The 13,824-nt window shown below is 42.0% G+C and overlaps 1 pseudogene; it reads left to right on the top strand.

The window, feature by feature from the left end:
* The first annotated feature begins 468 nt into the window (after window positions 1-468).
* LOC140481767 (carboxypeptidase O-like) overlaps window positions 469-13,824 on the top strand; it is a 37,044-nt pseudogene continuing 23,688 nt past the window's right edge.

The raw sequence follows: 13,824 nt of genomic DNA, 5'->3' as shown, positions 1-13,824 counted from the left end.
GAGGTACTTACATCAAACTTGCTTTTGAAAGCTATGATCGAATCTGCTTCTGATTCCCCTTCAGACTTCAAAATAAAATTCTTTTCATCTCCCCTCAATCTCCTTTGTTGATTATCTTAGATCAGTGTTCACAACTCTTCTGCCACTGGAAAAATGTCTCTCCAAACCCAATCAATCAAAACCTTCCATAACTTTGAATGCATTGATTTGAACTGCATTTAAATTTCTCTGCTTTCGAGGATAGCTTTCCTGCCTTTTCCACATAGCTGAAGTTAATCTAGTCTGCCATTGTCTTTATTTACAATGTGAAGAAGCTGCAATTTGGTTGTTTGTGTGTTAAGAATGTGGGTGTGGGGCATGCGTAGCGGCAGATAGTTTTACCAGACCCTGTGCTCTACACAGCTCTCAGTTTCCAAATCCTTCAGTGAGAGTTTGTGAAAGTCCGAGGGGAATCTGTTTATGAATACTATGCAGTGGTGGATAAAGTGTATCTCTATCCTGGGGATATTCCCTCTGACATGTGGATATTTCCAGGCTCAATACAATGGGTAAGTTAAATATATTTTTCTTTGGAGGAGTTGGCTTTCAGCCGAGGCATTAAACAGAAGTATTGGCTTAAATCGTGGTGTCACGATTGTCAAAATTAGAACTTACATTGGAGAGCACCTCAGGACCACGTGGAAAGTGTCAACCTGTGGGCATGGACAGCAGATCTGAAGGAATTACATGATTTTACAGACTCACAGCAGGGTTACAGGGATCGGCTAGAGAAGTTGGTCTGGGTAGGATATTCTTCAGAGGGTTAGTGTGGACTCAATGTGCCAAATGGCCTGTTTCTGCCCTGTAAGGATTCTACAATCTTATAGGAAGCAGCGAAAACTGTAAAAAATAAAGCCGCAGACTTTTCTGTCCTGTCTTATTACATATTGTGCAACGAGCAAGCTGCATTCTACTCAACACTAATGACCAAAACAGAACCACCTCCAATACGATTGCAATTTATGGCATCTCCTACAGTTAGGAAACCAAAACAAAACTGAGTGACCTTTCTGTATAAATAAACAGATTAGATATTAAGTTCAACAAAATAATCTCTATATGCATATACTGACAGATTGGCTTTGGATTTTAACCAGACTCCCAGGCTAAGGCAGTCGGGAGCATGGGTTCAATTCCCATTTCTGGCAGCTGGTGGAACTGAAACTTAGTGAATAAATCTGAAATATTACTAATTTCAGGGCTGGTGACTATGAAGTCAGTAATTTCTCTGTGAAAGAAAAAATCTGATTCACCAATTCTCCTTCAGGAAAGAAATCTGCTCTCTATCTTGTCTACAGCCAGTCAGTTGAAATGCTGTAAGGAATGGGCAACAAATGCTCACAAGGAGCCATAGAATCCCTTCAGTGCAGCTAGGGGCCATTCAGCCCAATGGGGCTGCACCAACCCTCTGAAGAACATCCCATCCAGACCCACTCTATCCCTATAACCTGCATTTCCTATGGCTAATCCACCTGACCTGCTCATCGCTGGACACTAAGAGGCAATTGAGCATACCCAATCCATCGAACCTGCGCATCCTTAGGAAGAAACCAGAGCGCCCAACAGAAACCCACAGAGACATGGGAAGAATGTGAAAACTCCACAAAGTTGGAATCATCCCATGAATTTCAGAGGACTATAGGTAGAATCATGAAATGACATAAAAATGACGCAGAAGTTCACCTTACTGATTGAATGCCAAAGCAAGCTGATGCCTTATGTTATGATATGGCAGTGAACTCCTCTGCTAATTAAGCTAAACACCCAGAAAAGCTCACCTCACCTCGTAATCTGTTAAAATATGAGTGACAGAGAACTCCCAAATTCCACTATTTAAAGAAAATAATATCAATTTATTCTTTACTCTTAAAGCGAACATTAAACAACAGCTATTCAGAATTCTAAGCTCCCCTTTCTCTTAACTGCTTACTACCTGTCTCCAACTCTATAATAATATGCTGTTCCGATAAGACACTTATTAAAATTACATCAACTTAATTTCTAAACCATACAACAGCTGTCATAGAGTCATAGAGATGTACAGCATGGAAGCAGACCCTTTCGTTCAACTCATCCATGCCAAACAGATATCCCAACCTAACCTAGTCCTACCTGCCAGCACTTGGCCCATATCCCTCTAAACCCTTCCTATTCATATACCTATCCAGATGCCTTTTAAATGTTGCAATTGTACCAGCCTCCACCACTTCCTCTTGCAGTAAGAGATATAAGCTTTTCATGTGTGCCTGTCATCTTTGGTGCCTGTCGTATTCCAGCTGAAGATCTTCTTGGGCCATATTCTTGCTTTTTACTGTGAAGGTGTTTCATATGAAAAGGTACCTTTGACAGAGAGTGTTGTGTAATTTCTTGGATTTCTCTCAATGGCAGTTGGTCTGTCTGCAACTTTCAAAATGCCTGCCTTTTTTACATCCCCAATATCAGATCGTCTCATTGGCTCAATGTTGGCAAAACAATAAATTGAAACTCAATTGGGTTTTAGTATCCTTGGACATAATTTAAATTGATTGGTTAAATTCGAATTGTTGTCAAAACAGCAACCAACTATTTCACAGTCAAATGTTAGATATTTTCATTTTTCCAGTACACCCTGAGACTGCCCTTCTGAGCTCTCAGTGAGAACAGCATTCATTCTCTCTTAAAGGTACAGTACACACTTCAAATTCATAACACTTACCTTAGTAAACGTTCCCATCTTTTCAAGCATGATTTGTGGGTGTCACTTTGGCTCTTTGGGGCGTCCTAGAGGACAGCCATAAGAAAGTAGGACGTTAAGCATAAACCAATAGACATGATGGTTCTGAAGCTGATGAAAAACTCAACGTCACTGTCTCTTCATTTGGATTGAATGTAAAATTTCCTAAAGGGCTACAGGTATCCTGGCTTGAATAACATTCTCAATTAATACTGAACACACCTTACATTGAGCAAGGTGCAAGGATAGCACCTTTAATGTAATAGAACATTCTGAGGGACCGCCCAAGAAATTCATAAAGCAGAATTAGACGGCGACCCATATGAAAAGATATTAGGACGGGCAGAGATAAACTTAATTTCGGGAGAGGTTAACTGCTTGTTCAGCTGGGATCTTGTCACACACACGCTGGAATGAAGGGACTGACGTTGGAAGCTTGGTGAATCAGAGGTTGTGCCAAACACCTTCACTGGGTCCTGCTGTAAGTAACTGCTGCTGAATGAGCAAATGGATTTTTCCCTCAATGCAACTGGATCCTTGCCCACAACCATTTCCTCATAACACTAATGAATACAGATTGTTACAACACAGAGATGGACAGCCAAACCAAATCAGCCTTTCTACCTCTGCATTTGCAACACAGTAAAATTAAGACTTCCCAAGAGCCTAAGCAGACTTCTAAAATAAACAATCCCTGACACTGTAAATAACCAATTCTAGACATCAGTTTGTGTCTTAAATAAATATCTTAGCAATTTGTTAACAATATAGTAACTTAGGCAGAGCAACATTAAACAACAAAGTAACTGATCTATGCTTTCAATCCTAAACCTTTGTTTTCAACCCCATTTGTGCCAAAAACAGTCAGACAAGCAAATGCAATTAACAGATAAAAAAAGAAGATGCGAACAAAATTGGCAGATTACTTGAGTGATTTTCACAGTGCATTGTTCCATAGGCATAAATGATAGTTTTAACTCAGTTTTCTAATCTCTGAGCTTCCAAGAGTTGGTATGGAGGTTAGGCTAAGAGCTTTCAAATCTTCATGATGTAGCATCGACAGCAGTCCAAAACCCAATTCAAACTCTGACCACTCCCTGACAGACTGGCCATCTCCTTTACCAAGTCCAAGTTACAATTCAGCATCTGCCATCTGGAGTAAAAGGTCTTTTCAAGACTTGCTACAATCAATTCTCAGGCATTGACCAAGTTAATTGTCAGCTTGTGCGATCTGTTTAAACATAATGCCCTTCTCCAATGACAAAGTGTGTGCAGAACATTTTGATCAGGACCCAAAATTGTTGAAAGAATAAATTAAATATAATGAAAAGTTAGTGAAGGCTCTAACTGGCCTATAATTAAGTCTATATCAGACTGTTAGCTACTAACAGTCCCCATTGATAGCCATTCATCCTCCTAGCCAGATCGTTATCCATTCCTTGCCTGTCCAATTGTCCATCTCTCTCTTTGGGCTCTCTCTCCACCTATCATTTATTCCTTAGCCCCTCTCCCCACCCTAACTTCTGCATTAAAAACCAACATTTTCCAAGCTACCAACTGTTCTGAGGAAGGGTCACTGGACCCAAAACGTTAACTCTGATTTCTTTCCACAGATGCCACCACACTTGCTGAGCTTTTCCTGAATTTCTGTTTAAGTTGGTGGCCTATAGTTATATTTCTTTTGTCTCCTGCTCTTTTTAAAAAAATGGAATTACATTGACAGTTTTCCAATTCTCTGGGACTTTTCCAGAAACTAAGAATCCTTGGATTATAACCACCAGTGTTTCCACTAACTTGTAGCTACACTCCTTAATTCCTTGATGGGAAGCTCTCATGTAGAGGTGCCAGTGTTGGACTGGCGTGGACAAAGTGGAAATCACACAACATTTCAACTAAACCTGTTGGACTATAACCTGATGTTGTGTGACTTCTGACTGATGGGAGTTATACAGTTTGAAGTTGACACATCCTCTCACAGAAAGATACAACAATAATGTGAATCGGCTGACTCACCTCTGGATAACATCTTGCAGTTACTGGATGACTGGTCAGCAGGTGCATTGTGCAGCCTGTTAAAAATAGATAAATGCAAAAAAAAGCACTTCTTAATTTACTTTGGAAGGTGTTGTATTGGTGAGGCTCCCTTCGCTGCCCCTCAAACACTCGACAGCCAGGATGTCTGGCCAAATGATTCCTGCTAGGGGGGGGGGGAGAGGGGTTATTAATTAATGTATTACAAATCAGAAGAAAATAGGAATCGTGAAAAGGAACTTCTCCTCTCATTTCAGGGACCAATTGTTCCGATTCACCCCTATAGATTCCAAGCAGGTGGAGTTTCTAATGGAACTGGTGGAGGAAGAGTTGGTAGGTTACAGAATGCGTGTGTGCAACCTGATCAGCATTTATCATGTAGAATTGACATTCTGATGTTTGCTTTTTTTTTTGACAAGAATAAACAAGGTGGGCTTCTGACTGAACTGTCCAGGTATTGTCAGGCTCATTGTCTACGTCCAATTAGGATTGATGTGGAGATGCCGGTGTTGGACTGGGGTGGACAAAGTTAAAAAAAAATCACACAACACCAGGTTATAGTCCAACAGGTTCATTTGGAAACACTAGCTTTCGGAGTGCTGCTCCTTCATCAGGTGGTTGTGGAGAATAAGATTGTAAGACACAGAATTTATAGCAAAAGTTTACAGCGTGATGTAAATGAAATTATATATTGAAAAAGACCTGGATTGTTTGTTAAGTCGCTCATCTTTTAGAATGATCATGTTGGTTTCAGTTCTTTCATGTGTAAATCGCAAAACTTTTCTTTTAAAGTTCATTCTCAAATGAATTTTAACAATAGGTGACATGTCAGCTTAGATAATGCATTGAAGGTGTAAGGTGTCCTGTTGGAGGCTGTCTGTGCACCAGTGTTCAGACTGATTCTATTTCTAAAGAAAGGGATTTACAGAATCTTATATGGTTTCGTGCAGTTTTTGAGCAAAATAAAATGTAGTTCTGCAAGTACAAATTCACCCACAAACCTATATGTGTATGTGTGCATGCGGGTGTGTGTGTGGGAGGGTATGAGAGTCTGTGAGAGAGTGTGTATGTGTATGTGTGCGAGTGTGAGTATAAAGGGGTATAAGTTCGTGAGAATGTGCATGTGGGGGTGTGAGTGTGGTTATGTACATATCAGCGTATGAGAGAGAGCTTGTGTATGACAGAGGGTCTGCATGAGTGTATGGGTCTGTGTGTGTGCGTGTGTGCGTGTGTGCGTGTGTGTGTGTGTGTGTGTGTGTTGCAGTGCACCCATAGTGTGACATGAACCCAAGGTTGAGGTCATTTCCATGGGTACCCATTAGGATTGGATACAGTAGTACCATAGGAGTATAGTCAGATGCTTGACACCAAATGACATAATATGATATGAGGACAAAACAGTGAAAAGCACTTCTGAAGAGAATTCTGAAAGGGCAATCTAATTATATTACATTTCATTGCAAGGAGAGTTGAATGCAAGAGTAGGGAAATTATGCTTTGATGCATGGGTGGGACCGCAACTGAAGTACTGTGCACAGCAGTAGTCACTGTGCATATAGAAGAATGCCAATGTATTGGAAGCAGTTCAGTGATGGTTTATCAGACTAACATCTGGAATGAGTGGAATGCCTTATGAAGAAAGGCTAGTCAGGCCTCGAGTTTACAAGAGTCAGAAGTGGCTTAGTTGAAATATATAAGACCCCGAGAGGACATAACTGGGTCGATGTTGAAAGGATGTTTCCTCTTGTGTGAAAATCTATATCGAAGAGTCATAGTGTAAAAATAAAGGGGACCCATTTGAAATAGAAAAGAAGAACTATGTTTTTCTCCCTGAATATTGCGAGTCTTAGGAATTCCCTTCTTCAAGAGCCAGAGGATGCAGAATCTTTAACTGTTTTTTTAAGGCAGAGGTAGATAGATTCTTGATTATCAAGGGAATCGGAAGATTATTGGGGGGATATGCAGGAATGTAGAGATGAGGTTAAAACGAGATCAGGGGTTATCCTACTGAATGGCAGCGTGACCAACCTTTGTTCTTTGTTTGTGTGTCATCCCTGCATCATTGTAAACAAGGACAGAATTCTATTTTTATTTATATGGGTGGAGCTTCCTTGCAATTTGAAATATGTTTTTGGGCAGGATTTTAAATAAGACAATGTCTTAGATTCCCGATGTTAATGGCCCTGTGTAGAAATAGGTTGTTAAATGTTGCAGATAAGGGTGATATGAAATGATCATATTATCATTGTTTTTACAATTCCCGAGGATCTATGTTGTGATATTTTGCACAGATCGAGTTATGGAGATCGCAGATCCTGGAGGGAATTCAACCTCAGGGTGAGGTTCACGCTCGGGTTCCAGCCTCAGCACTCGGCACAGTCAGAGGTGAACTGAAGAAAAGGACCATCCAATACAAGTAGGAGCAACTCTGAATGATCAAGTGATAGTAAATTTGTTTTATCTTACTGCAGTGTTGCTCACGCAGCCACTTTACACATGATCAGACCACAAGACGAGTGCTGCAGCATTGTTCTTATCATTCTTACACTGTGATAGCTGGCCATTCCCCATTTTCCAAATTGGGTAGGGTATGATCAATTCATGACGTAGATCAATAGATTCCTTTCTTTCAAGATATCCAGAGACATGGGGATAGTCCAGGAAATTGGCAAAGAGCTCGAGGATCAACCAGTTAAACAGCATAGTAGACTTGAGGGGCCCAATAAGGTAAAAACAATGACTGCAGATGCTGAAAACCAAATACTGGATTAGTGGTGCTGGAAGAGCACAGCAGTTCAGGCAGCATCCAACGAGCAGCGAAATCGACGTTTCGGGCAAAAGCCCTTCATCAGGAACGTCGATTCCGCTGCTCGTTGGATGCTGCCTGAACTGCTGTGCTCTTCCAGCATCACTAATCCAGTATTTGGTTTTCAGCATCTGCAGTCATTGTTTTTACCTTGTTGATTTTAACCCTACTGCGAATCCTCTTGCATTCCTGATGAAGGGCTTTTGCTCGAAACGTCGATTTCGCTGCTCGTTGGATGCTGCCTGAACTGCTGTGCTCTTCCAGCACCACTAATCCAGTATTGAGGGGCCTAATAGCCTACTCCTTCTCCAATTTTCTAAGACCCCATATTAAGAAGGATTGCAGCAAATTGCAGAAGGACATTAATGAACTTACACATAGGCAATTACTAGTCAAATGAAATTCAATGCCGATAACTGTGAGGAAGTACATTTTGGGAGGAAGAATAGGTCACACTCACTGCCTTCATTCTTCTTTCATGGGATGTGTGTGTCTCTGGCTAGATCAGCGGTTGTTGCCCATTCCTAATTGCCCCTGAGAAGTTGGTACAATTAAGGATGGACAATAAATGCTACGGACACCCAAATCCCATGAAGGAATAAATAGAAAATGGTGCAAATCTTTTTTGGGGCAGAGGAGCACAGGGATCCCTGAGGGAACGTCATTAAAATTTGCATCACAGGCTAGCAAGACTGTGAAATTAACAAACCAAACTCTAGGCTTTTTTTCTGATGAAATAAAACTTAAAGGTTTTTGCTACACCCATACTAAACTTTAATAATACAAAACTCTTTGGAGAAATTCAGCAGGTCTGGCACATAGAAACTCTACAGTGTGGAAGTAGGCCATTTGCCCCATTGAGTTCACACCAGCCCTTCAAAGAGCATCTCATCCAGACCCACTCCCATACCTCTGTAGCCCTGTGTTTCCCAAGGCTAACCCAACTTGCTTGTACATCTCTGCACGCTATGGGCAATTTAGCATGTCCAATCCATCTGACCTGCACAGTTTTGGACTGTGGGAGGAAACTGGAGCACTCGGAAGAAATCCACGCAGATACAGGGAAAATGTACAAACTCCACATGGCTGGAATCGATTGCAGGCCCTGTTGTGGTTGAGAGCACCTTTTAGGAATGACCAGGAGATGCAGAGAATCCCTCAAGATGATAAACCTTTATTTGCAAACAAAAGCTGTGACCATCAGAGAAGCCAACTCCGAAAGCCCCTGAACAGCGAGAGTTCTCTAAAGTTAGGTTGTTCTAAAAGCCACGCCCTATCCCCATTATATTAGCATAACCAATCGCACTAAGCCTACATTATATCCCCTAAACCAATCATACTCTGCCACAATTGTCTTCTGGATTGCTGCAGACCATCACCTTGTGCCATGGTTATCTTTCTGTACCTTCTGTCACCTGACAGGCCGCAGTCACGCTAGGCTGACTCAAGCACACAACCCAGACCTTACACTTATGCAACATCTCAACATGTATTACTTTGTAGTTTAATATTCATATTTTCCATCCTTTGAGACTTATTGGTCTCACACAAAGAAAGAACACAATCACGCTAGACCTTCAGAACCCAATCTATGTAGCTGCCGCCCGGAAGCGGGCAGAAGAAAATTTAGAGGTTCAGTTCTCAAATGGTTCTTCCTTTATCCCTGGAGTATCTGGGCTAACAACCCGTCCCCCATTGTCTAGAACAGGAAAAATGACCCAGAAACCCTTACAGATGAACTCTAAGAAAAAAGAAATAGGAAAAGAAAAATGCAAAACGTCCCACAAGCCATCTACACTTCAGTGGAAAGCGGGTCATAATAATAGAGCATTGGAACCTTTTCTGTGATGGGAGACAACTCTGAACAGACTGGCATGACGAGGAGTTGCTGTTCAGCAATGCGCACTAAAGAAGACTTAATGAGAGGTAAAGCACAGTAAAGCACAACAGCAAGGACCAGTAACACAATAGCAGCAACGATTCCAATCTTGGCAAACCAAACCCCCTTCCCAACCTCCCAAGACGCTGTCTAACCAGTCAAAGAACTGATGACCAGACCCCACATTTTCCTTAAGCTCTGTTCTCAGACTTCTCAGCTTATCCATTGTCTTAGTAAACGGCCCCCCAGGACGAGTGTCATTAGGTATGAAGGTACAACAGTATTCCCCAAACATTACACAGACACCACCTTTCTCAGCCAACAGCTAGCCCAAGACCTGCCTATTTTGCCATGACATTTTGCTGGTTGCATCCAACTGCTCACCTAATGCTGAGAGGGCAGCATCAGTGTAATTAATAAACCTCTGCTGGTTATAGTGAATATAATGAATCCATTCAGCATTTTTGCTAACACCAATGGCTGGGATAAATATTTCCCAGCCTGCAGCAATCTTGTTTCTTGCCTTGAATTCATTAGGGATGCCCTTTGGCCACCCTATACTGTCAATGCAGATTGCCAGGTCTGGGACATAATCTCTCCTATGGTGATGTAGTATTCCTTAAAGTGGTGTGCTAAACTGAGCCTTCGGGGAGATAGCAAGTTGTTGTAGTAGCATCACTCAGGTGCAGGTGGCTCTTCATTCCAGGGGAAGTGTTGGCCCCATTCCCCTTCCATGCCACGTAATCACCAAGATTCTGCTAACGAGATAAGCTGGGCATCCAATGCACGACCTGGGAGTGCAACACCTGCAACAGGCACTACACTGGGTGTGACGTCCCATGCCCGGGTGCACCTTCTCACAAAGTGGCCAACCAGGACGTCACCACACCACGTGAAACACTCAAAGCCAGATAGTGAAGGAGGCCAAGGGCCTGTATTGGTAATTTCTGTTGTCTTTACTGGTAGATGAAGGAGGACTGTAATTACATTTTCGGATGAGTTCATTTTGATCAATTTGGGGAGTTGCCTGGTACAACATACACCAATATGGACAATAGGGCACATTGCTAGTACAGTTGAGGTAACATAGGTCATTTACGAGGCAGCATTCCCTTCTACAAGGTGTAATCGCATTGGGGCATTGCCTACAATATTGATCTCTGCTCATTTGTTAAAAAACTTTCACAACTGTTCTAGCACCTGAGTCTTCAGAGGGTGTTGCCTCCATCCAATCTATTAATCACCAACATATATCTTTTCCCTCTCACTGTCTTTATCATGTCCACATAGACAATAACCCAATGTGTAAACGGTCCTTCGAGCACTGGTATGTGACCTAAAGGCGTCAACATTCCCTTTCTAACATTATTCTGAGCATTGTGACAGGATGTAATCTGCTGTCTTGTTCCCAGTCCCAAAGGTGTAGCAGTGGGACCTGCCTGTCTCCACTTCCAGGGTCCCCTCAGGAAAAGGTTGCTCAGCAGTGGTCGCTTGGTGAGCATTTGAGGTCGGTTCCGCCCCTAGTGGGGTAAGCTGGTCTCAATCAACCTGCAGCTGCATTATAAGGTCTTGTCTACTCCTAATACCTCTAATGCACAAATAATGGCTGAATCCAAAGACACAGATATTAACAATAGGATATTAAGTTTTGATACATGATTTTCACAATGTAGTATTCAACCCAAACTTCGATTCTCAGTGAGGGAGGGAAATTGATATAGAATAAAGCCACAACTGGCACTCCATAATCACCAATGAGATGCAGCAGTCTTAAATGGAAACAAATGAGTCTGAAACAAAAACAATATTTCTGCCAGTATAATATTATGCAAACAATATTATTAGCTTGGGATATTTTGGATCTATCTTTATTCTTTCAGTTCTAAAATTTTTAAACTAAATTCATCTTTTGTCACCTGGCAGGCCGCAGTCACACAAGGCTGACTTGAGCACACAATCTAGGCTTTACACTTACGCAACACCCCTACGTGTATTATTTTGTAGTTATATATTCATATTTACCATAGTCCCTGGCACTATAAGGCTCTATAAAGAGATCCAGTCTATCAACGTTTCTGGATATCTAAACTCACACATGAGAACATAAGACCATAAGACATAGGAGTGGAAGTAAGGCCATTCGGCCTATCGAGTCCACTCCACCATTCAATCATGGCTGATGGGTATTTCAACACCACTTACCCGAACTCTCCCCGTACCCTTTAATTCCTTGTGAGATTCAGAATTTATCAATCTCTGCCTTGAAGACATTTAACATCCCGGCCTCCACTGCGCTCCGTAGCAATGAATTCCACAGGCCCATCACACTCTGGCTGTACAATCTGTCCACAGATGTTGCCAGACCTCAGAGTTTCTCCTGCATGTTTTGTTTCTCTTTCAGATCTCTAGCAACTCAGGCGACTGACTGTGCGGAGTTTGCATATTCTCCCTGTGTCTGCGTGGGTTCCCTCCTGGTGCTTCGGTTTCCTCCCACAGTCCAAAAAATGTGCAGGTTAGGTGAATTGGCCGTGCTAAATTGCCCGTAGTGTTAGGTGCATTAGTCTGGCGTAAATGTAGGGGAATGGGTCTGGGTGGGTTCCAGTTCGGAGGGTCAGTGTGGACTTGTTGGGCCAAAGGGCCTGTTTCCACACTGTAAGTAATCTAATCTAAACCGCCATACTTACCTTTTGTTGTACAGTACTGTTTGCAGTACTGTTTAGAATTTTAAAAAATATTGAGACACTGTCAAGGCTTCAGAGAAGATTCACAGACATAACACCAGCAATGTTTATCTCAAGAGGGATTGGAATGTAAAAGCAGTGACGTGCTACTGAGACTTTATAAAGCTCTGGTTAGGCTCCATTTAGAATACTGTGTCCAGTTTTGGGCCCCACACCTCAAGAAGGACATACTGACACTGGAGCATGTCCAGCTGAGATTCACACAGGTGATCCCTGGAATGTTAAGCCTAACATACGATGAATGGCTGAAGATCCTGGGATTGTATTCATTCGAGTTTAGAAGGTTTAAGGGGGGGGGGGGGGGGGGGGATCTAATAGAAACTTACAAGATAATGCATGGCTTAGAAAGGGTGGATGCTGGGAAATTGTTTCCGTCAGGTGCAGATACTAGGACCCATGGGCACAGCCTTAGAATTAGAGGAGGTCAATTTAGAATGGAAATGAGGAGACATTCCTCCTTATGTGTGCGTTTAGATATCCAGAAATGGATCTCTTTCCTGTTGAGAGAAAGGCCAAAGGGTGAGCCAACCAAAGTCTTTAAAACTGTGAAAGGTTTTGTTTGAGTGGATACAGAGAGAAAATTGCCTCTTGTGGGGGAGAGTTTAACTAAAGGCCTTCAATATAAGATAGTCACCAAAGAATCCAATGGGGAATTCTGAAGCAGCTAGATTACCTAAGAAGTAAGGAGAATGTGGAACGCTCAGTTCCAGTGAGTGATTGAAGTGAATGGTACAGATGCATTTAAGATGAAACTGGGCAAGCAGATAAGGGTAAAGGATCACAATGAGGGAGGCTTTTCGAGTGGAACATAATCACTGGCATGGCTGGTGGGGTCCATTTTAGCCTCTGTAACCCTATGCAAAAATGTGTCTCGTTCTTATTAATCAGCGTTCTGACACAGAATATTCAAGATCTCCTGGACAGGCAGATACAGAGTGAGAATAAGCAGCCTTTCGACACTGGAGCACATAGCTACACCAAGTATCACCCAATGGAAGAGGTAAGTCTTACGTAAGAGGAAAGAATTGAATCTTTTCCTTTTCACACTTCAAAAACATCTTTCACTGTTTCTTTCTCAAACACTCAGATCTACCAGTGGATCGAAGAAATGAAGGAAAACTATAAGGAGCTGGTGACACAGCATCTACTGGGGATAACCTACCAGAAACGGCCAATGTATTATCTGAAGGTATTCAGAGAGTGTATTTAAATGTTCTGCCTCCTATTTTATCTCATTACTAGCCCTCTCATAACCTCCCTTACCAATAATTGTCCTGGCAATGGACTTCACCACATAGCAGCTCACTGACCCTGCTGCATCCATGTGGCTACAGAATTTCTCATACTTCCTATCCTTGAACCATCTCAGTCACCTTCCCAATTACTGAAATAGTTGGAGTACCAGACAGCAATGTAAAAGAAGTTGAGATTAGGTATTGGAATTGTGTGAACAAAGACATTTATCATGTCTGTCTGGGCTCAGTTAATGATTAGAACTGAAAGACTAGGATTTCTGCACAATTTGTGTTGAATATCCTGTACAGAATTTATAGAGATGTACAGTGTAGAAACAGTCTAACCTGTCCATGCCAACCAGATATTCAAAGTTGAACAT

This window comes from Chiloscyllium punctatum, chromosome 10 (assembly GCF_047496795.1).
Source record: "Chiloscyllium punctatum isolate Juve2018m chromosome 10, sChiPun1.3, whole genome shotgun sequence".
In the NCBI taxonomy this organism is placed as follows: domain Eukaryota; kingdom Metazoa; phylum Chordata; class Chondrichthyes; order Orectolobiformes; family Hemiscylliidae; genus Chiloscyllium; species Chiloscyllium punctatum.
This window is presented reverse-complemented; position numbering and strand designations above follow the sequence as displayed.